We start from the raw sequence: 25,399 nt of genomic DNA on the forward strand, positions 1-25,399 counted from the left end.
TTGCATATGATAAGGTCAACTATGCAAGATATATACCAGTACACTATGCTCAAATGTTACAGTTAGAAAAAGATCACCCTGAAGTACATGACAGTTTTTTGAAGGGCCAGTCCTCTGTCCAGATGTCAGAAACAAATACCTTTGGATACATACCAATAGATCAAGCCATAGAAGAAACAACAAATAAAGATACTCAAACAACGGGATGTACTTAACGAATTAGTCTTAAGCCAGGACCAGTGAAAAGCAGAACACAGAAGTTCATTTTTACATCTTATGCAGACCTTCATTGAATCTGGTGGTTCAAGTTCACTTCACCCTGACCTGCTTACCACAAGAACGGAGTATGATGAACATGCAGTATCATCTGTAGTGAATATCATTAAAAACTGGATCGATCCTTTTGCAGAAGAAAATGAACTATTAATCATCTATACAGGAAAAATAGTTACTGCTGAAGTTAAGACAGATTTAATGAATGTACATAAAATTGGGGAAAATCAATATGAAATCTTTAGAAAGGAGAGACTAGAAAGCATCCCTCCTACAAAGAAATTTAATGACTGTATGACGCAGTGTAAATTTAAAACATTCACTTCAATGTGCAGGTAATAAGAGGTAAAATATAGAGATAAAGAAGTCATTTTGAATGGTAAAATCATCATAACATCACAAGCTCGTAATCTTAAAATGAAAGAGGTTTTGTCTCATTCCTCAAGACGCCTGAGGGACTATACATCTGAATCTGTTCCACAGCATTCTGCAACAATTATTAGTGGTATGTGTCTTGATCAAAAGATAAAAGTAAGCAAGAACATTTAGGGAAATTGCCAACGATTTGTTTTCCATGATTTTAAATGAAGGTGAAGGAAGTCATAGAATTGACGTTGTATTTTATAGATATCAAGAACTATCAGTCAAAATTAGTGAGCGACAAATGAGAGGGTCAGATTCTGGAATGAAGGTCACACAAATTACCAAAAAACAAATAATTAGACAATGGATAAAGTTTTTGCGGCAAACAAGTAACAAAACAAGGCTCATTTCATTCTTGGTGGAAGAATGGAAAACAGCTATGTTGTATACAGAAAAATTAAAAGATAAATCATTGGTTTTAACCTGTGGAGACACGTTACAAAATTACCAACAGTAACACCCGGGATATACGTGAACTGAGAAGTACTCATGAAAAAGCAGATGGTCGCTTACTATTACATGCTGACCATGCTGCAAAGGAAGGATATCAAGCAGCATTGTTAAGTTCAGTAGGTACTGATGTGTTCATTTTATGCCTAGCATTTCAAAAACATCAAAGTGCCCTTGTATCAAAAATGTGGATCTAAAAGTAAAATAAAACTTGTTGATATTGAACAAGTAGCAGCTCATCTTGGAGAAGATGCGTGTGATGCTCGTATTGGACTACATTCTTTCACTGGTTATGACACGGTCAGAGCATTTGCGGGAAGAAGAAAAGTTATGGCACTGTAGAAGATGATTAGTGAAGGAGCATATAACACATTTTCCAAGTTGGGATCAGAGTGGAACTTATCAGAATCATTAATGGCAGACTTGGAAAGGTTCATTTGCTACTTTTACTCTAGGAAAATAGCAACATTTAACATCAATGAACTAAGGTACCATGTGTTTTGTGCCAAAAAGGAAGAAATAGAGAGTCGTATGTTGCCATCATGTTTAGAATGCTTGAAAAAACGTTCAGAGAAAGCAAAAAGGCTTACAACCAAATCAAGGTACACAAACTCCCACTGGAAGAGGTTGGAAATTGATTAAAACTGATGAAAGAAAGAAACTTGCTATAGACTAGATGTATGGCTTGCCAGCCCCTGAGGCTGTCCTTGATTTACTTGCATGCACTTGCTCCAAAAGTTGTAAGTTACCCAAGTGCATTTGCTTGTTAAAAGGAATGAAATGCACAAACTTGTGTAGTCTCACAGACTGCAGTAACCAAGGAGACACTGAAAGCGTAGATTACCAGCAAGATATGAATGATAAATGTGATTTATGTAGCTGTGATTGTTAGAAAGTTGATTAAAAATACATGAAAAGAAAATCCTGCGTGAATTTTAAGGAGACATCTCCAAATAATTAAGAAATCTAGTTAATGTGAAGCAATTTATGAGTAAATTTACTCAATCTAGTACAGTGTAGAGACTGTGGAGACTAGGAATTCTGTGAAAATAGATTCAGTGCTACAAGTCACTACGATGCTCTCTTACATTCCAAATTAATGGTCCTAACTTTTAAACAAAGGATCCAACAGAAATTTTATAAGAATAAAAAAAGCTTTACAGTTGTATTTAGATAGTAAAACAATTAATGCACTGGTTTGATTATAGGTTGTTATGATTTTACTATCATATTGCCAATTTTCATGAAAAAAAATTAGTTTTTTTTATATAAAATAGGACATTAACAGGTTGTAAGGTACTGAAATTCAAATTCTGCATGTTTCTCTTATTCCTAATGTTATTAGCTCGCATCTCTGCAAATTTGATGGTTCTAGGCCAAAAAAAAGCATTCTACAATGGTTTTGTAAACCGCCTCATCTTCATTTGCATAAAAGTGTGTTATATGCAAACTACGCAAAAACAGCATTAAAATAGGTTTGGCAAGTTTTTTTTTCAAGGCTATCATATATTTTCTATATCTAGGGAGTGTATTCATCCCAAAAATAATATTAATCTTTTGCCCATAATTTGATAGCGAAAAATTTACTGGCTCATGGACTATTAGGGACATTTGATTCCGTCAGGGGCTAGCACTAAGCACGGCAAAACAGTGACTCACCTACACGTTTTTCTGTGTTTAGTACTAGCCCCTGGGAGTCAAATGTATTTCTCCGTGTTTAGTACTAGCCCCTGGTGGCTCAAATGTCCCTAAGAGGCATTTCTGATATCTGCCTGAAATTTCAGGCAGTTCATGAAATGCAGCTATCTCCCTGTAAACACACACGCATATATATATATATATATATATATATATATATATATATATATATATATATATATATATATATATATATGATAATGACTATTTATCACATCTGTGATTCATATACAATCAGAAAGCTACAAACGTCCTTTAATATCCAATTCACTCTACTGACTGGTTAGTGTGTCACTGTAGTCTGATTCCCCGTCCGTCGCTGGTTCGATCCCACGGGACGGTGGACTTATTATCACCTAAAATTCCCTTCGGTAACATATATGAAAATATATTATAGGTAGAGTGAATTGATATTAAAGGATATAGCTTTGATGATATATATATATATATATATATATATATATATATATATATATATATATATATATATATATATATATATATATATATATATATATATATATATATATATATATATATATATATATATATATATATATTTATACGAAGGGCCAAAGTCGGGTTTTTGTGTACTCGGGTGGCTGGGCTTTACTAACTGCCAGCTACCATGGAGGTTGATGTATAAAAAATATATATTAAACTATGTACTACAGTTAAGAGTTGAATAGATCATATTATTAGCCTACTTACAGTGAGTTCCCGGGTCCAGGATCTAGGCTAACCTAAGGCCTAGTCCCCACCCAAGTTACCTGGAATTGGTTATCAAGTATCTCCATGTTCGGACATACTTATATTATTATCTCATACTTTCTTACAGGTCTAGTTTAATACTATGATGCCTGCAGGGGCTCGCCATCAAATTTTAAGTACTCATTGGTTTTCGGTCGTTCTCTTTTCCGAGCGTGGAAGTGGCTCTCCCTTTTTCATACACAATGTAACAGCTCTTTCTACTCCTCTATGATGAATGCATACAGTATTTGCTGAACAAGAGGAAAGTACCATAATATAATAATACTCTCTAATCTGACAATTTAGCAATGATCAAGGGAAACTACCGTACCCCCATATACAGTGAAAGTGAGGGAACAAAAGCTTGTCAGGAAAGAAATCGTCAGCGTTGTAGCATGAGAGAGAGAGAGAGAGAGAGAGAGAGAGAGAGAGAGAGAGAGAGAGAGAGAGAGAGAGAGAGAGAGTGGCTTTAGTCTGGATGGCCACCAGAGATTATTACCATATATGCGGTCATGTTAGCTAATGTTCTGGTATACATGATCTCCTCCTCCTCTAAGGGTCATCATTTGGATTTCTTGATCGAAATACACGGATGGCCAAGTTTTACTCATCCATGAAAATATGAAAAGGTAAAACAGATTTGACATTTCGTAAGGTTGCACTTTATTTTCCTTACACGTCATCGTGTTTTTTTTTCTTTGACGTCCTGAACTACCTCCTTACCTTGATCAAATGTTTTATCATTAATTTGTCTCTTGGTTGGTTAAAAGAGTACTTTTAAAGCTATATGAGTCGTAAGAGAAATTTTAAAAGATCACTGGATAAAATAATCATGCCTAGACGCTGATATCCATAAGATTACCTGAGCCATAGAAACTTGATAGTACTACAATACATTTCCTTAAAGCTTCGGGTTTTAGATCTATAAGGAAAAGAAAGAAGAAATTGAACACAATATCACAATATCAGAGATAGATGACCTCAGATCGAAGTGGAATTGAGAAAACAAACTTCGTTCTATGCTTGCAAGGAATCAACTTTCCAAGCAATGAGACCTGTTGTAGCCTTGTAAAGCATGTCACTGATATTTTACAATAGGCCTAATAACGAGGTGTCTACAATAAAAATTTATTACGTACAGATACTATTACACTCACCAAGAGCCACAATAAAGAACGTAAAATTTTATTGATAGGCAGACGTAAAAGCACCAATTAGAACAGATGAAACAGATGAAAAACACCAATCATAACAGATGCAAATGGTACTAGATTCTTTCACGCCAAAATGCAGGAAATTCATTACTTTTCGAGACATATTAAAGACTTAAAACTTAACTGAACAAACCTTTGGTTCACGTTAATGAAGAGGATAACTTGACACTTGTCCAAAACAGTGTGAGCTGTCAGTCTCGCATCCGCTCGTTATGCAAACCTCTCAAAGTTGAAGAGTGATCATTCATGACACCAGCTCAAGAGTAAAATGACTTCCGTAAATAAAAAAAAAAAAAATTAAGAAAAAGGACTTGCTTATTACATTAGATTTCCAAAATATTATAGTAATTGGAAATAGAGTAATGGAAAAATAAGAGACAATTGATTCTCATCTAGATAAAAAAAAGAAAATTGGTACGTAAGATAAAGGACGAATTCACAAACATTAAGATAACGGCGTCTCTTCTCATGTTGTGAGCAGTCTGTACCTGAGCATCAGGAAATCTGGATTTTGGTGCCTAATTTTAATGGCATACTGTAACTTTAAATTTTCATTATTTCAAAAAACAAAATCGGAAAGGCAGCCCTCCAGAATACGAACTTTCAGAAAAACTAAGCATCAAGGCTGTATGTTATACCGTTATCGCTCCACAGATATGTTAGGTACCTCAATCACCCACCCACCCATCACCCACCACATCCCCTGAACGCCAAAATCGATATCTGGATCTCCGGAACGGCTTAATGGATTTCAATGAAATTTGGCACGATTAGAGACCTTAGTGGGAAACCTCTAAAGCCAGAGTTTCATCGCAGTTGGTTGAACATTTCCAGAGTTATAAAGGGCCAAAGTCGGGGTTTTTGTGGATTCGGGGTGGTTGACTTTTTACTAAACCGCCAACTATATGTGACAGTTGGTATATATATATATATATATATATATATATATATATATATATATATATATATATATATATATATATATATATATATATATATATATATTATATATATATATATATATATATATGTGTGTATATATATTTTCATGATATGGCCTTGTTATATAAAAATATTTACTATATATTTCATTTATCAAGTACTATGTGTAATGATAATGATTGTTGAAATATTGTATGTAGTGTCAGATCTCAAAAGAACATGTGTGTCCTATCGAGGGGTTTGTTTCACTTCATCTCTCATCAGTTCAGATAAGAGGAGCGCATTTTGTTGGGTTTTCTGCTTTCTTGTAATTCACACAATGACAGGTCAGGAATAACAATTGCCATCTGTTTGATCTCATTTAAGATTTGTGGCTCTGGTCACGTATGCAATTTTGAGAGTAAGACCTCATGATCAATTACGTCATGTATTGTTCCATTTGCCTTCAAAACGTGCTGCTTTCATATCTCATCCCCAAAATGCCTTAATGATATCATATGCTTCATTTCATACTGGAATCCTCAGATTAATTCATATTCATTCTTATTTCAGAGACCGTTCAGTTTGGTTCCCTCTCTCTCTCTCTTAGGGAGTAACATTAATGTAATATATTTGTGGTCACTGGTAGTAGTATTAGCTTTTGAGATCTGAATTTAGTAAAATTATGTAGCAGTAACAGCGCCTAGTAAAAAAGTGTGTTTTATGAATTCAAGCAGCTGCAAAGGGATTTTACAAAGGTTTTCACAAGCTTGTGTAAGGTAAAGTGAACTTTACTCAATATTACCATGGTATAATAAGGTGTTTTAGGAAATTTTTGCCTAGATGAAATTACTATTGATAAATCTTTTGTGTATTTTTGTGTGTTCTTGTGTTTGCAATTTCTTGGTTTTTATTGGTGATTTAACATTTATTTACTTACCATTTTAAATATTAAATAATTTAACATTGCATACTTGATTTAATTTTCATTTATTAAGATTTTCTTATCAAATCCTGAATAATTCTTGATAGTTTAAATTTTGCTCGATTAATTTAATTTCTTGAAAAATTAAAGTTTTGTGATTTAATTTTGTTTAATAATTTAACTCAAGAATTAATTAAATTTTGTGTAGTTTTCAAGTAATAGTAAATTTTTCATATTGTGAATTCTAATTATAAATTTTTAATTTAGAAATAATTTTGTATTTAAAATTTAAAAAAAGCAGTGCTTCATTTATTGACCACTAGTGAATAGGATTAATTGTGTGCATAAGGCAAAGTGGTAAACATGTTTTGTTTCTTTAGTTTTGCTGAAGTGAATTGGGACCAGGGAAATGGTTAAAGTTGTTTGATGGAGTGATGCCCTTTTATTCTAGTATATTTCTTGTTTAAACCTAACAGTCCTTTTGATAAACTTAGTTTGATTTTTCACATGATTAATAAATTTTTAAAAGATCACTGTTACCTTTAGAGTACTAAGCCGTAATTCTTTTTGTTATGAGAGTTCAGGTATCTGGCTGAAGTGTAGTATATTTTTGAAATCTGTGATTAGTTGTTTAATAACCAGGTACTTGGTACATATTTTGACAATATATATATATATATATATATATATATATATATATATATATATATATATATATATATATATATATATATATATATATATATATATGTATGTGTGTGTGTGTGTGTGTGTGTGTGTGCATGTATGTATATGTATATATATATATATATATATATATATATATATATATATATATATATATATATATATATATATATATAGAGAGAGAGAGAGAGAGAGAGAGAGAGAGAGAGAGAGAGACTTAACACTTAACACAAAAGCAAGGACAATGCAAAAGATTTTTTTATCTTTATAAGAAGAGGAGACTAAAACTTTTGAAAAGGGAGGCTTTATAAGACCTCATTAGGTTTTAGGAAGATAATCCAGCTACCCACTTTTGTGGCTATATCTCTGATTCTGATTTTCTTTCGTCAGATTGTATGAAAATGCTGAAGCAAGGTTGAAACTAATGTAAGAGAGAGAGAGAGAGAGAGAGAGAGAGAGAGAGAGAGAGAGAGAGAGAGAGGATAGATCAAACCTTCCTTTTTAAATTCGTATAGGCCCTTGTAAGGCATGGTTTTTTTTTATCCCATTTTATGTATACGTTGGAAAAATACAAAACTGTATGGTATCCGAAAAGCTATGAAGAGAGAGAGATAGAGAGAGAGAGAGAGAGAGAGAGAGAGAGAGAGAGAGAGAGTGAGAAGAGAGAGAGAGAGATACTTTTTTTTTTTATTTATTTTTGAAAATTCAGGGTAAGATGGAACTTAAGAAGAAACCTAAATATACATGTTTTTTATCCATTTTTTCCATCGTAGTGTTCACTCAGAATCTCTGCGACTTATACAGAAGCAACTGTTTTCCTTTTTTTTTTTTTATTTATTTTCAGCATGGTATGGTCGTTCATTAAAGAATCTCATTAGAAGTAAAGAAGTAGACTCCAATGAGACGGGATTTCCATAGGTGCCAAGTGTCTTTGAGGTCTTTTCATATTGTTATATATGTGAAAAGGAAAAGCTGGTAGCGTAACTGTTTTAATCCTTTTCTGGGAAAAACAGTAGCATATTACAAACACCCTTGTGCACTTCTAGCCTTCTCGTCAGCAATATAGATTCTCATCCGCTATCGCAAGCGGAGTGCCAAACCCTCCATTCTGAAGGCAAACCCCAAAAACTGAAGTAATCCTCTAACTGCTTTTAGCACTCCCCTTTCTGTATCAATTGTTTATGAAATGCTCTTGATCGTTGTTCTCTCTCCATCTCCATTCACAATACACCCCAACTCTTCCTCATATTTACATCTCTGCTGCTGCCGGGCTTTTTTTTTTTTTTACATCATCTCAGCGAATCATTAGAAAAAATGGCACTGCGTGAAATTTGCAAACCAGAATGAATTGGCTCGTTATATCCAGCGTTTACGTTATTTGTGCCTTCCATATATCATTAACAAATTTATCAAAATAAATCACAAAGTTTACAAACGAATTAAACTTACTAGCGATTAAACTATGTTACCACGTAACTACACCATCACAACATATTACGAAGGCGAAATTTCCCTAAAACTTCCTCAGTAAGACACACCATGGTCAGTGTACACACCTTACTTTAAATAATAATTTTGATTTGTTTTATGACTTCATCATAACGGAGGATTCGCAACATTTATCCAAAGGATCGCCCTGACATCGGCAAATTCGATGTGAATATTGGTGGGTGGTGCTGTAGCCACAGTGAAAATAATCCCAAAAATTTGTTCCTAACTTATCCTTTCCTCAATGATGACTTGAAGATCAAAATAAGGCCTAAGCGTCAGTGGTCAGATTGTCATCAATACAAGTTCAATAAAAACACTGTACAGGTAGCTGCTTCGGAAGAGGTAAATAGGACCAGTGAAGATGAAGGCCTTGAATGTTAGCCTTAAGAAGACAGAATGTACGCATATGCGAAAACCCAAAACAACTTATTTGTGACTTAGATATTCGTGGAAAAGAAAAAATGAAACCAGCCAATGAAATTAGCTCCCAATACAGTTCTCTCTCTCTCTCTCTCTCTCTCTCTCTCTACCTGAAATACAAATTTTATTGAATCGTTAGGTCAATTCAGTGAGACTGTAGGGGCCACGCTTGGGCCCTCCAGGCATACGCCGTCCAAAACAACAAGTTTTACTTACTGCAGACTATCGCTCTTCCCCAGAAAACAGAGATCAAAGACTGACGGCTGAAGCAGAGATTTTCATGTATTTTCAGGAACTTTCAGCGTATCATTTGTAAAACCAAAACCATCTGTACATGTAAAATGCTTCAAGCTTTCGAACCATAAGTAATGGAGAATTCTCCTTATATTGTACAAAGAATTGTTAACTGTTTTCCAGGTGTGAGAAAACACACCTGACCATAAAAATTATGCTTTTCTTGCCTGATGTTAGGTGCTACCTTTCCATTTGCGGAAGCCTACGTCTAGTCAAAAATTGTGACAATAAATCAGTAAGTACCCAGGCGCTACCTCTTATTCATCCCGTCTCTACACTGGTGACCACCAAAATAACCGACACCGCCAGCCAAACCAACGACAACGCCACAGCAGCATCCGTCCGCCTGCGTCCATTCGTGACGCACAACCCAGATAGTCTAGTGGAAAACTGAAGATTTTTGAAGAAGCGTGTTTTGCTTGATAACAGATGTTTTATTGTTGATTATAGTACTAGGGTCTCCTGGACATATTTAAGCTGGGTGACATTCTGAAACCCTTTGGGCAAAATTTTTATAGCCAAAATTCAAAATGGCCGACACCGCCATAAGGAAAATCTTAAATTTGTGATATCTAAGCTTCTAACTGACCTGGAAAACGTGATTTTTGTAGCTAAATGTATGTTTTAGGAGAATTATGAGACACCAAGACAGGTCATGATTATGATTCATTAAGTCATTGTACATATTTTGATGATAGAGGCCGAAAATTGGCCCAAATTCTTAATCGAACTGTTTGCATGTTTTTCATAGTAGTTACAAATTACATAATAATTGTTGATAGTTTGATGGTGGTGGCATACATTAAGTTCCTTGTCTGTCTTATTTCAGGTGAACAAAAATGGCACCAGGATTGCTATTTGAAGAATATGTTAACTGTAGTGGCAGTGGAAAGGTAGTTTTACTTCGGCAGGTCGATTTACGTAACAGCTAGTATTAGTAGAGGTGACAGCTTGCATGCTCAGCTGTCTGAAGATTCAGACACTAGGTACTGGTGTCACAAGAATTGTGTGTCAACCTACACATCTAAGACACTCATCCAGAGGCAAATTTCAAAATGTTCAGCGTCCAAACCCCCACCGAAAAAGTGAGTCGTCGATCAGAAGATAATGTTTCATTTTCCAAAAGCATTGTTTCATTTGCGGTAAAAAACATGTGAAGAGCGGGATCCAAAACATCCAGAACGATGGCGTCCATATAGTTATACTGTAGAACTGCAGACCGAGGAAAATTACAAAGGACATTCAAAGGAAGTTATTCTTGACACATGTGATCAACGGAATGATCAATGGGGAGACCAAGTGAGGCTCCGTATCCAGGCTACAGTTAGCGATTTGCATGCAGCAGATGCCAAATATCACGAGACTGCCTGCAGACTTTCAAATCTCTACGTCACTTGGACAATGCGCAGATTGAAGCTAATTGTGATGTGGATAGAGCTTTTCTTGGAGGTCATAGACAGTATGATCATTGACAAGACTAAAATATGGAAGAGAATCAAAATTGGGAATGTTCCAGTATATGATCCATCTTTGATATATGGTAGAGTTTTGTGTCTACAGAAGGTCAGAGACATCAACATGCAGGATGTGCTCAGCTATGAGTTAGCCTCTGCACCACCATCCATGTTTGACAAATCAGGGAGATGAGGATTACCAAAGCAAAGTCCAGTTTGAAGACTAAGCTACAAGTTGAGCAGTCAGAGCGTTTGTCCACACCTGCAGATGTTATTGTTCTGGATGGATGCGCCATACTGTGGGTAGTTAAGCTGGCCAGCTCATGGTCTTGTGCAAGACTTCATCAAGAACTTCCTTGATTATCTCTCACGTCAGCTAAACACCACTGACACATATCTAATCTTCGATAGGTATTATGATAATAGCATTAGGACATCACAAGATCATTCTGAGCTGGGAAAGATGCTAGTAGGGAACATCACCTGTCACTTCTTACACGCTTCCATCTCAGAAGGTGTGTCTCACTGTGACAAAGAATAAAGTACAGCTGATAAACTTGTCTGGCTGTACATCAGAGAGCACCACGACCTACTTCCACAAAATGGAAATGCACTGGTTGTAACAGGCTCACTGCCGACACCCATGCAGGTCAGTGATGGACAAGTTCAGGAGCGGCAAGATCTTCGCACGACGCATGAAGAGGCTGATGTAATCATTGCACAGCAGGTAGTCCATCTGGCTGAAACAGGGCACAGCAATATTCGGGTGGTGGCTGATGACACAGATGTTTTTGTGTTACTACTGCATTTTTACAAGCAGAGACAGCTTACATGCAATCTAGTCATGATGGGGACAAGTTTAGGAAGAAAATGCTGATATCAAAGCAACTGTTAAGAGCACATGAGGACATCATTGAAGATATCTTGCCAGCATGTATTGTCTGGCTGTGATACTGTGTCAGCATTGTGCAGGGCATAGGGAAAGGAACTGTGTTCAATGTTCTCAAATCTGGAAAGAAACACCTTAACACAATTGGCATTACAACAGAGAATGAGGCCTCTGTTATACTCCAGTCTGTTGCCTTCATTGCATCATGCTATGGCCACCAGAATGAAACTGATATGACAGCTCTGCGTTACCAGGTCTGGTTAGGTAAGATGGCCAACCATAGCTAAACTCTGCTCCTGAATTGAGAGTTCTACCCCTATGAGTGAAGCTTTCAAGCAACATGTATTTAGAGCTCATTTTCAAGCTGCCATATGGAGAAGCACACTACAACCAGATCCACCTGCACTCAGTCCCTAAAGTATGGCTGGATGAAGAGTCCTACAGCCAATATACTGGAGCCGATCCCTCTGCCATCAAATGTGTCTGTTGCACCTAATTATGTCCTAAAAATGATCAAATGCGGATGTGATTCTTGTTCCACAGCCCGCTGTAGCTGTAGAACAGCCCAAGTCTCTTGCTCAGAATTTGTGATGCTATCTATCTGGTGACTGCAGAAACCTCAGACAGTCAGAATGACTTCAGTAAGCCAGGAAGATAATGAACTAAGTGAACCAGAAGATGACAATTGATTGCTTGTTTGCTTTGTGCCTAAAGTTTAGAGGATTTAGAAATATGATTTGGCATAGATGAATTGATTTTTGTTAATGCAATTTGCTATGAGTGTATAATATAATTGCGTGCATATATGTGGGTTCAACAACTTTGTTACAACTTTCAGATTATACCTTATTAAATTTCATAGATTGATTATTATGTTTCTGCTCAAAGTACTGAAATTGTTCAGCATAAATACTGCATCTTATGTGCTTGATAGAACAGGACTTGGTGCCTATAATAAAATACTTCATAATGCATTACACATAAACTAAATATATTTGATGTTGCTGTCGCACACTATTGTTACCTGATGTTAATTATCAATGTATAATGCTGCAGTTTTGCTGTCTGTATTTTTTTTTTTTTATTTTTTTATTTTGTAGTTTTAATTAATGACCTCATTTTACAAACAAAATGTTCCTCTTTACCAGAAATTGAAGTTAAATTTCCTAATGACATATTATACTGTGATTTAAGGGCCTCAAATGTATCAATGTTCTCAGATGTATATAAAGAGATAAAATATGTCTAATTTGAGTATCTAGATGTCTTCTACTACCTCAAAACATATATTTAGCTACAAAAATCAGGCTTCTATGACAATTAGAAGCTTAGATATCACAAATTTAAGATTTTCCTTAGGGCGGTGTCGGCCATTTTGAATTTTGGCTATAAAAAATTTTGCCTAAGGGTGTCAGAATGTCACCCGGCTTAAATATGTCCAGGAGACCCCAGCACTATAATCAACAATAAAACATCTGTTATCAGACAAAACAAGGTTTAATGGATTTCCACTGGACTAAGAGGCCTGGTTTTTCAGAACAGGGGCTGTTGAGACGGCAGCAGCGTCATCTGTCTGCAATATCCGAGTTCTCCTGCACCATCAGGTACCTGAAGGGCTCTTCCAACAACGTTGCAGACACCCATTCCAGGAATACCATCAATGCTGTCCAGATCAGGATACCATATCATGAGATCGCAGCAGGCCAGAAGGATGATGTAGACTTTCAGCGACTCTGGCGGGAAAATCCCGCCCTCATGTGGGGGGATTTTACCATAGATGGCAGAGGGACAGCCATCGCCTGCAAAACGAGTACCAAACACCCTCACCCCTACTTGCTGTTGGCTAGGAGAAAGGCTTTCAGGATTGCCCTTGTCCTGTCACACCCGTCCAACCATTACAGCGCCTGTATCCTGTCAGAATGATACATCTGGTGGGTCACGAAGTCGAACATCAAGAAATGAGCTAGAGAATGTCTCCCCTGCCAAACATCCAAGGTCACAAAACATGCAAGTACCAGGGATAGGACAGTTTGACACAACGGAGTGACATCTCACCCATATTCATGTCGACATTGTAGGACCCCTACCCACCTCGAGGGCTACAGATAAACTTTTCACAATCATTGACCGTAATACCAGGTGTCCTGACACAATACCTGTCAAACAGCGGACAGTAGAAAGTTGTGCACGGGCTTTAATGAACTGGATCCGTCAGCACGGAGTCCCTCAGTACATCACCAGCGATATGGGGGCTAACTTCACGTCTGCCCTATGGAGCTCCCTAGCCACCAGCCTCGTATCAAAAATGAAACACACAGCAGCATACAAACCAGAAGCAAATGTTATGATAGAGAGGTTCCACCGCTCCATGAAAGCAGCGCTCACAGCCAAACGTCAAGACGGGAGGTGCAGAAAAGAGTTGCCATGGATTTTATTAGGACTGAGAATGGCCCCATACACAGCATTCAACACACCGCCGGTGGAAGCACTCTATAGACAGTCACTAGCAATACCAGCAGACGTCTTAGAACTGGACCGAACAAAATACACCTTTATAAAAACTGACGCACACCAGCTCTCCTTCTCCCCCGTCTACTCTGGACCTCACCGAATCCTGCAGCATAGAGACAAGTGCTACCAGAAGTCAGTGGACGGGAGAGCTACCTAAGTCTCGATAGATAGGCTGAAACTGGCATACATCCCAGACGACAGTCCATCTCCATGAGTCTCTTTTTGGATGGATGGGGAGTATGGTGGGAGCCCCGCTTGGGCCCTTAAGGCATCCACCGTCCAAAACAACAAGCTTGACTTACCGCAGACTATTGCTTTTCCCCAGAAAACACAAATCAAGGGCGGACGGCTGAAGCAGTGATTTTCATGTATTTTCAGGAACTTTCAGCGTATCATTTGTAAACCAAAACCATCTGTAAATGTAAAGCGCTTCAAGCCTTCGAACTATATGTAATGGAGAATTCTCCGTATACTGTACAAAGAATTGTTAACTGTTTTCCAGGTGTGAGAAAACACACCATACCATAAAATTATGTCTTTCTTGCTCTGATGTTAGATGCTACCTTTCCGTTTGCGGAAGCCCATGTCTAGTCAGAAATGTGTGACAATAAATTAGTAAGTACCCAGACACTGCCCCTTACTCATCCGGTCTCTACAAGATAATGTGAAAAAAGGGAAAGAAAAAGACTGACAGCAGCAGAGATGTACAGTAGATTTGAGGAAAGGTAGGGTGTATTGTGAATGGAGAGAGAATAAAACTGGAGCATTTATAAACAATGAATGCAAAAAGGGAATTGCTAAAAGCAATTAGGTTTTTTTCAGTCTTAGGGTCTGTTTTCAGAATGGATGGTTTGGAGACTATGTTTGATAGGAAATATTTAATGACACAAACAAAAGGGAAACAAGGGAATTGTTTGCAATAATGAGAGTGACTGGAGGGTAGAGACCAATAACAGAAATAATGAAGAGCGCATTCAATACACAAGATTAAAAATCCATGAACGCCACCGTCTTAGGAAGCGGCGTATTGAAGGAGGTCTTCAATACATTTCACGGTCTCATTATTTTAAGGTACAGGAGCTTTTTCATTGGAATGGAAAATACAAAGATGTAAACAACAGAGGCATCTGTTACGGCTGCTGACCATCAGGATTTTTGGTTCCCTTAAGTTAACCGACAAGGAATTAAATTAGAATGTTTTGAGGACTATGGTAAAGTCATTTCCATTGTTCATCCGGATTCTTCAAAATTCCATAACCTTCATTTCCTGAAATTAGTAAGTACCCAGACACTGCCCCTTACTCATCCCGTCTCTACAAGATAATGTGAAAACTATAATAAGATTTTTCCGTGTGAAGAACATTTCCCAAGCACGAATAAATTACTTTCATGTTTCAATAAAATGAGTAACAGTCAAAACATTAGGTTTCGAAATCCACATTATTATTAGTTACTCAATTATTTTTTTATGTCAACACAATTATTACCAAGGAACTTTAAAATACTAACACCAATGACTCATGACTATCTTTAATAATTTGCATGATTTTCTGGCTTTAGGGAAATGTAGATGCAAGCGATGGTAAAGACAGACTAATTAAACCTGTGCAATAGTCAGACATGAAAATAATTATGAAAAAAGTAAGGAAATTAAATAAACCATTATTTCTTGATAAAAACGCGTCAACGAAAACTTTCAAATGTTCTAATTTCAGAGGTGATGATGTATACTAGAAGATCTGTCAAGAATAAGCTGACACAATAACAGAGTATCTTTTGTGCGTCTTATGAGTGGTTTTATTCAATAGGACGAGGATTACCTCGTCGAGGCCTTTCCGTTTCGATGGTACATATTTTGTTAGAGAGTTCAACACTGACATCTGTTGTGTGTATGTGTGTGTTTTATTTCCCTCTTCTACGTATTTTCATATATAAGCTGAACGCATTGCCACTGCGCTAAGAGAGAGAGAGAGAGAGAGAGAGAGAGAGAGAGAGAGAGAGAGAGAGAGAGGCACTTGGGACGATCTCACAGCTAATGCAGTAGAGAAAAATAAATAAAAGTCAAGACTTGGTCAGCCAACTATTTTAGTACTTACCAGACTTCAGCTTTAATATCCCAAGACCTAAGCATTATGTCTGATTATATTAGCCGCGTCACATAACTTGCCCCAAGGCCGCAGTCTTTCAGATGCGTTTTCCTTATCTAGAATTTAGCATTTTCCAGTGGCTGAAAGATTCTTGAAACACGATGTAGTTTCGTCAACGTTTCCATCTGGTTTTAGGTAAGTCCCGGGAAAGTTGCACGAAAAATGCTCTATTTCGAGTCATTCAGATTATGTGGTGATCGTAGTTTGGGTGACTCTCTGATTTCAAAATTACAGACTCAGAATAGCCTACAATTACTGCAATTACTTAATCCGATATGGCAGGCATGGTGCTCCAGTGGAATCCTAGAAGTGAAGAGTATGATTGATGCAAATCTGTAGAACATAACAGGATCAGAGAAGTAATAAAGTAATAATTAATAAACGTTATTGTTTCCATCCACTGTTGGTGAGCATCTTCAAAGCTAAAGCAAGCGACATTTTTTTCTCTTCTTCAAATATCTGCGAAATTGTTATAAAGGACACAATCACCAGTCGGAACTCAGGAACATTTATCTGCCAGCTCATACATAATTGCTCTCTCTCTCTCTCTCTCTCTCTCTCTCTCTCTCTCTCTCTCTCTCTCTCTCTCTCTCTCTCTCTCTCTCTCGCTTTTACTTATTTCTGAAAGCTTTTAGCGGGCGCTTGTACATCAGAGCCTTTTAAAGTTCTGAACCCAGGAAAGACTTCAACACGAGCGCTTCCTGTAGCTTAGATGCTAGTAGAACGAAATTCCTGATTTTAAAATTACACGATACTTTTGACACTATATCAGTTGATAATGCATTTTAAGTAAGATCGGTGTTTTGTTTTTGTTTTCTATCACCAGGAGAGGCTGTTGAGAACTTTGAATCATTGGTTGTTTTTTGTTTTCTTGACCAAGTTGGTAAACAGCTCATATTGACTTCACAAAAAAATAATTTTGCTTTTGTCGCTGCCGTGACCAAGAAGGAATGAGTAGCCGAAGAGGGGTCTACAAACCAACAAAAGAGATTGTATTTTTTTTACAAATAAAGAGTGCTCTTCTCTTATTTAAAGAGATATCCATATAGCTTACTTCATTTTTACAGAAAAACTGGAATACCTTACCCTCACCAGATTTTGAAATGAAAAATATTCTCATGGTTCCTTATTTAGGAGCCTGTCCTTCCTCGTAGTTTTGTGATGGTCCTTCAATACTTTACTTGTTAGAAATCAATATTTCTCACCTTTCAAAATGGAGGTCAAACATTATACAATCTCTCTCTCTCTCTCTCTCTCTCTCTCTAGTCTATCCTTTTCTATGCTTTTATCTTATATTCAATATTTCTATTAGTATGAGATCATATATCTGGCTAAATTTTTACTTTTTTCATTGCTTTGCCTTTGTATATTTTGGCCTTAAAATTGGATAACCAACGCAAATTGTAATAAAGTGTTTTTTGCGATTTCAGTTCCACAGAGAAAAATTCCGCAAAAATATCTTTCATTCATTTTCTTCCTTTGCATATTTTTTCCAAGCGATTTTTATCAATTGTTCTTCATTCTAGTTGCTAAATGCTCCAAGACTTTTATTTTTGTTATGTCCTTTCATCTCACGTATCAGTTTATTTAGAATCCCCCCTGTCCCAAAAAAGAAAACAAAGATGTTAGTTTTATTTCCCAGAATCTGCAATCTTATTCTGTCCTATTCTCCGTCGCTGTTTGCAGCAATATATGAAAATTGATGAAAAAAATCAAATTATGTCTAGTCTAAATTGTCTACTTTAATTATTAGCGTATTTAAATGATTTTATTTGATTTTAAGCCCTAGCTTATAATTATGTTTCCGTTTACCAACATTTTTTTTCTATTATCACAGTAAATTGTGATCCCCTTCCAAATCCTAGAAGCTTAATATTTATATATAATGGTTTTTTCACTCCTTATAGTTTATTGGACGGATATAAGATAACCCACTCATAAAGCATCATTCAATTATTCAGGTTCTAATGAGAACATATCCTGAAGAAAATATAAGAGTTGGAGCTTTTTCCTCCTTATTACTTGGAATGTCATATTCACTATTTCATTGAAAAAGGATATTCTCTACTGGAATCTTTTTCTTCAGTGTAAATCAATGACGGTTTTCCATAACATTTGTTCCGGTAAAGTTATTTTGATGGTGAATGAACATCACTACCATAGGAATCATTCATTGTTGATGACAGCAACTGTCCCGAGGCTTGTCATTTCACCCCTTGAGGAAGACCGGGCTACGAACGTCGAAAATCCTTATTCTAGCGATTTTGATCAATATATTAGGTAGAATGTAAGAAATCAAAAGTGGGCATAAAAGACATCTGATGAAATCAATTATGAAAGTTTTATTTCATTCTGTCACTAAATTATTTTAGTACATGAATATCCAATAGAAAATGCCACAGATGGGACATAGAACGGAAGGAGTCATTTTATCAGAAATATTATCTGGCATCGTCAAGATAAACTCTGTAATCCTTCAAAACGTTAATTTCCTGCCGATCTCTTGCCATGGTCTTAACAGGGCAGTTATTGCTATTACAATATATATCTGCGCCCACGCATAACCGATAGGTCTTTTTGCTCCCGTGGACATTAGCCAAGTATGTTTAAGTGGTATACCATGTTCATAATATAATATAGCTCTTTACATGAGCGGAATCTACGCCTCTCTCATAGTACCATTGTAAAAATCCTGGAATCATTTGGAGAGGGTCCAGCTTTTACGATTTATACTATCTCCTACACAGCTGGTTGCTATTAGCTTCATTGAGCACAGCCATATCGTTAATGAAAGGATTGAATATTTATGACTGCTAGCCTCATTCTTCACTTCTAATTACCTTTTCCTTTTTCCGTGTATAACTTTTTATAAAACTGATGCCAAGAATAATATTCATTAGTATCATCTTGATTTCCAATGAATTATTGACTTACATTAGATTCTAGCTTAATCATAGGGTCATAGATGGCCCGCCAATGAGGCTATTATGTATCAAAGGCAGCAAGGATTCTGGAAGGAACACAGCCATCATCTATTTGCTCCTGGCTGATATGAAATGAAATACGGGCAACGTAAAGGGAGGATGCATGCCGTTGTTTTTACGGAAGATTCTATTAAATTCAATTGGATTTGTGGGCAAATCAAAGAGAGTCCGGATCTTTCATTATGGACACGAATGAAGCGATTTTAGAGAGCACCATGCTCTGAAAAGATGTCTCCAGATATTCGAAATCAGAAGCCAACTTGAGACAATACATTCACTCGTGCAAGGCCTCCTGTTGATTTTGTTTCTATTCTATGTAGAGGACTGGGTACAGCACAATTTCCTACATAAATGTTATAAATTAACTGGCCAAAACAACGAATAAACTATTTTTTCTCTCTGAACTCAAATAGAAATAAGTTTCTAGGGTTCCAAAAAAATCATCAAACATTTTTGTATTTTCTCAAATGAAATTGATGTTTAGGATTAAAGTTCTCTAATTCACAATTATGCTTTCATTTTTGAATAATCTGATAATTAATTTTTAAATCTCTCGGAGTTCAGCCAACTAAGAAGTTTCTTACGATGACCATTGTGTTGTGTGATGAACAGATTTAATCCTTTCCGGTCCAAATGGGCCGATCCTTTGGTTTACTCTCAGGTCTTGGTCACAAGGTCCTTGCTTAGTCGGAGCGTTAGACGCACTGGAAGCTTATGGAAAAGCGTTCCTAATATTATCAGTGCGCTTTTGGATGTCACTAAAGTGGTACTTTTGGAACGTTGAATGTTTCCTCCTGCGCACACTCAAGGTTCTTAGGGATGAAATAACTACTTTGACTGTTTTAAGATCTAGTAAATGTGTGACTAAAAACATTTTAATTAAGTGGATAGAACATTCCTTCCTCACAACGATGGTAAATATTTGAACCAATATGAATTTATATTTTACAAATGACGAAGAAATTAACAGAGGCACTACTCGAGGACTTTACAGGTGTTTAATTTATAGCCGGTGCTGGCAGCACTGATATAAATAAGCTAGGTTCCTGAAGCTGCTATCGGGTTTGCTGCTATCGGGATTCAGTAAAACAAATTAAAAAAATTCAAATTTCTCCTTTTCAAGAAATAAAACTGTATAATCGGGTCTCAAGTGTCCATGCGGAATCCATCTATCTATTTACTATACACACAGATATATATATATATATATATATATATATATATATATATATATATATATATATATATATATATATATATATATATATATATATATATATATATATGTGTGTGTGTGTGTGTGTGTGTGTGTGTGTGTGTGTGTGTGTGTGTACAGTACGTATGTATATATGTGTGTGTTTGCCTGTATGTGTGCGTATGTGTATATATAGTAGATAGATAGACAGATAGATAAATAGATTCCGCATAGATGCCAGAGACCCTATTATGTACTTTTATTTGATTAAAAAGGAGATGCTTGACGATTTTACGGGGCGGCGCCCATAGTTCCATCTCTCTAGCCTCGGGTTTCGGCTGCGAATTTTTGTCTTTTATCTAAAATTCTTCGGATGCAGCTTTGAAACTCGGACATTTTTTTTATTATTATTATTTGTGATATATGATTCAACCCTTGCCTCATCTGGTCAAATTTTTTTCTGCCACGTTGAAAATGATAACCTTTCAGTTACCATCTGAAATAAAATTCGAATAAACATTCTGTTTACAGTTCTTGTACGATTTTATAAAATGTTTATATCGTATCTAGTCAAAATCCCCATTGCTGTAGAAATTTGTGATCGAAACACAGGTGATTGATGGAATATATTTACTGTTTTGCTGAAAAAGTTTAATTTCTATTTACATGTGCCTTTCAAAAATTTGTAACGAATTTATGTAATGAATATATTGAATAGGACGATTAATTTATTGTAATATTTCATTATACTTCATTCCCATTTTTATAAAAAACTGAACTGGAGGAGAGTTTTAAATAAGCACATTTTCATAAAATAACAAAATATATCGATATGTCTAAAGGAAAATGAATGAAAATAAACGTTATTGAAAGTTTAATATGAAAAGTAAAACCACGGGTTTTAATAAACAATGAAAAATGTATCAGCTGGCGGTGTAAAATTATGGATATAGAAAAGCAAAAATAATAAAATATAACATATGAATACAATATCAATCAAAATTACAGGCAAGCTTCGGTTTATGATCTTACCGTGTTCAGAATATTTATAATTCACACTTATTAAAAGTAGGATCAATAAAAGCAAGAAAAATGTGTGTTTGTTTAAAGAGAGGTATTCCAGCGTATGTCATCATTATTATTATATTAAATATATTATTACCTGCAGTCTGTCTTCAGCAATTTTTGAAAATTTCAGATACATTAAATATGTTCTTGGCTGAAATAATCTTCTTTCTTCACAAAAGACACTCACTGGTTTTCACTACTCTAATTCCCTAGTGTTCTATTTTTTTTTATTTTTTATTTTTTTATTTTCCATTTTTGCTCTCTTTGATTAACTGATCAACGAGTTTTGTCTCTTCTTTATTACGGTTTAGTTCCTCATTTGCCAGCCAATCAGATTTTTCGACCTTCCTCAATTTCTTGAGAAGCTTGCATTCACAGAAATTATTTTTGGCCTTAGTAATCCCTTTTACGTTTGGTTTAATACTGAGATTTTTACTGAAAAAAGTGTCTTAAACCCTTTTTAATCCTTTTTCTGTATTTTTCATTGTTTATTAAAACCCCAGGTTTTATTTTTCATATTAAACTTTCAATAAGGTTTATTTTCATTCATTTTCCTTTAGACATATCGATATATTTTGTTATTTTATGCAAATGTGCTTATTTAAAACTCTCCTCCCGCTCAAATTTTATGAAAAATGGGAATGAAGTATAATGAAATATTACAATAAATTAATCGTCCTATTCAATATATTCATTACATAAATTCGTTACAAATTTTTGAAAGGCACATGTAAATAGAAATTAAACTTTTTCAGCAAAACAGTAAATATATTCCATCAATCACCTGTGTTTCGATCACAAACTTCTACAGTAATGGGGATTTTGACTAGATACGATGTAAACATTTTATAAAATCGTATAAGAACTGTAAACAGAAAGTTTATTCGAATTTTATTTCAGATGGTAACTGAAAGGTTATCATTTTCCAACGTGGCAGAAAAAAAATTGACCAGATGAGGCAAGGGTTGAATAATATATCACAAACAATAATAATAAAAAAAATGTCCGAGTTTCAAAGCTGCATCCGAAGAATTTTAGATAAAAGACAAAAATTCGCAGCCGAAACCCGAGGCTAGAGAGATGGAACTATGGGAATGGCAGACTGATTGATCCACTTGCATATTCAAGCTGCTAAAATTCAGTCAACAACCGCCCCTCCCCCGCCCCCCCGTAAAATCGTTAAGCATCTCCTTTTTAATCAAATAAAAGTATATAATAGGGTCTCTGGCATCTACGTGGAATCTATTTATCTATCTGTCTATCTATCTACTATATATACACATACGCACACATACAGGCAAACACACACATATATACATACGTACTGTACACACACACACACACACACACACACACACACACACATATATATACACACATATATATATATATATATATATATATATATATATATATATATATATATATATATATATATATATATATATATATATATATATATATATATATCTGTGTGTATAGTAAATAGATAGATGGATTCCTGCATGGACACTTGAGACCTGATTATACAGTTTTATTTCTTGAAAAGGAGAAATTTGAATTTTTTTAATTTGTTTTACTGAATCCCGATAGCAGCTTCAGGAACCTAGCTTATTTATATCAGTGCTGCCAGCACCGGCTATAAATTAAACACCTGTAAAGTCCTCGAGTATTGCCTCTGTTAATTTCTTCGTCATTTGTAAAATATAAATTCATATTGGTTCAAATATTTACCATCGTTGTGAGGAAGGAATGTTCTATCCACTTAATTCAAATGTTTTTACTCACACTTTTACTAGATCTTAAAACAGTCTAAGTAGTTATTTCATCCCTAAGAACCTTGAGTGTGCGCAGGAGGAAACATTCAACGTTCCAAAAGTACCACTTTAGTGACAGCCAAAAGCGCACGGATAATATTAGGAACGTTTTTCCATAAACTTCCAGTGCGTCTAACGCTCCGACTCAGCAAGGACCTTGTGACCAAGACCTGAGAGTAAACCAAAGGATCGGCCCATTTGGACCGGAAAGGATTAAATCTGTTCATCACACAACACAATGGTCATCGTAAGAAACTTCTTAGTTGGCTGAACTCCGAGAGATTTAAAAAATTAATTATCAGATTATTCAAAATGAAAGCATAATTGTGAATTAGAGAACTTTAATCCTAAACATCAATTTCATTTGAGAAAATACAAAAAAATGTTTGATGATTTTTTTGGAACCCTAGTAACTTATTTCTATTTGAGTTCAGAGAGAAAAAAAATAGTTTATTCGTTTTTTTGGGCAGTTAATTTATAACATTTATGTAGGAAATTATGCTGTACCCAGTCCTCTACATAGAATAGAAACAAAATCAACAGGAGGCCTTGCACGAGTGAATGTATTGTCTCAAGTTGGCTTCTGATTTCGAAAATCTGGAGACATCTTTTCAGAGCATGGTGCTCTTTAAAATCGCTTCATTCGGGGTCATAATGAAAGATCCGGACTCTCTTTGACTTGCCCATAAATCTAATTGAATCCAATAGAATCTTCCGTAAAAACAAAGGCATGCATCCTCCCTTTACGTTGCCCGTATTTCATTTCATATCAGCCAGGAGCAAATAGATGATGGCTGTGTTCCTTCCAGAATCCTTGCTGCCTTTGATACATAATAGCCTCATTGGCGGGCCATCTATGACCCCTATGATTAAGCTAGAATCTAATGTAAGTCAATAATTCATTGGAAATCAAGATGATACTAATGAATATTATTCTTGGCATCAGTTTTATAAAAAGTTATACACGGAAAAAGGAAAAGGTAATTAGAAGTGAAGAATGAGGCTAGGCAGTCATAAATATTCAATCCTTTCATTAACGATATGGCTGTGCTCAATGAAGCTAATAGCAACCAGCTGTGTAGGAGATAGTATAAATCGTAAAAGCTGGACCCTCTCCAAATGATTCCAGGATTTTTACAATGGTACTATGAGAGAGGCGTAGATTCCGCTCATGTAAAGAGCTATATTATATTATGAACATGGTATACCACTTAAACATACTTGGCTAATGTCCATGGGAGCAAAAAGACCTATCGGTTATGCGTGGGCGCAGATATTTATTGTAATAGCAATAACTGCCCTGTTTAAGACCATGACAAGAGATTGGCAGGAAATTAACGTTTTGAAGGATTACAGAGTTTATCTTGACGATGCCAAATAATATTTCTGATAAAATGACTCCTTCCGTTCTATGTCCCATCTGTGGCATTTTCTATTGGATATTCATGTACTAAAATAATTTAGTGACAGAATGAAATAAAACTTTCATAATTGATTTCATCAGATGTCTTTTTTATGGCCACTTTTTTATTTCTTTACATTCTACCTAATATATTGATCAAATTCGCTAGAATAAGGATTTTCGACGTTCGTAGCCCGGTCTTCCTCAAGGGGTGACATGACAAGCCTTTGGACAGTTGATGTCATCAACAGTGAGTGATTCCTATGGTAGTGAAGTTCATTCACCATCAAAATAACTTACCGGAACAAATGTTATGGAAAACCGTCATTGATTTACACTGAAGAAAAAGATTCCAGTAGAGAATATCCTTTTTCAATGAAATAGTG

The sequence above is a fragment of the Macrobrachium rosenbergii genome, chromosome 45, assembly GCF_040412425.1.
Source record: "Macrobrachium rosenbergii isolate ZJJX-2024 chromosome 45, ASM4041242v1, whole genome shotgun sequence".
NCBI classification, from domain to species: domain Eukaryota; kingdom Metazoa; phylum Arthropoda; class Malacostraca; order Decapoda; family Palaemonidae; genus Macrobrachium; species Macrobrachium rosenbergii.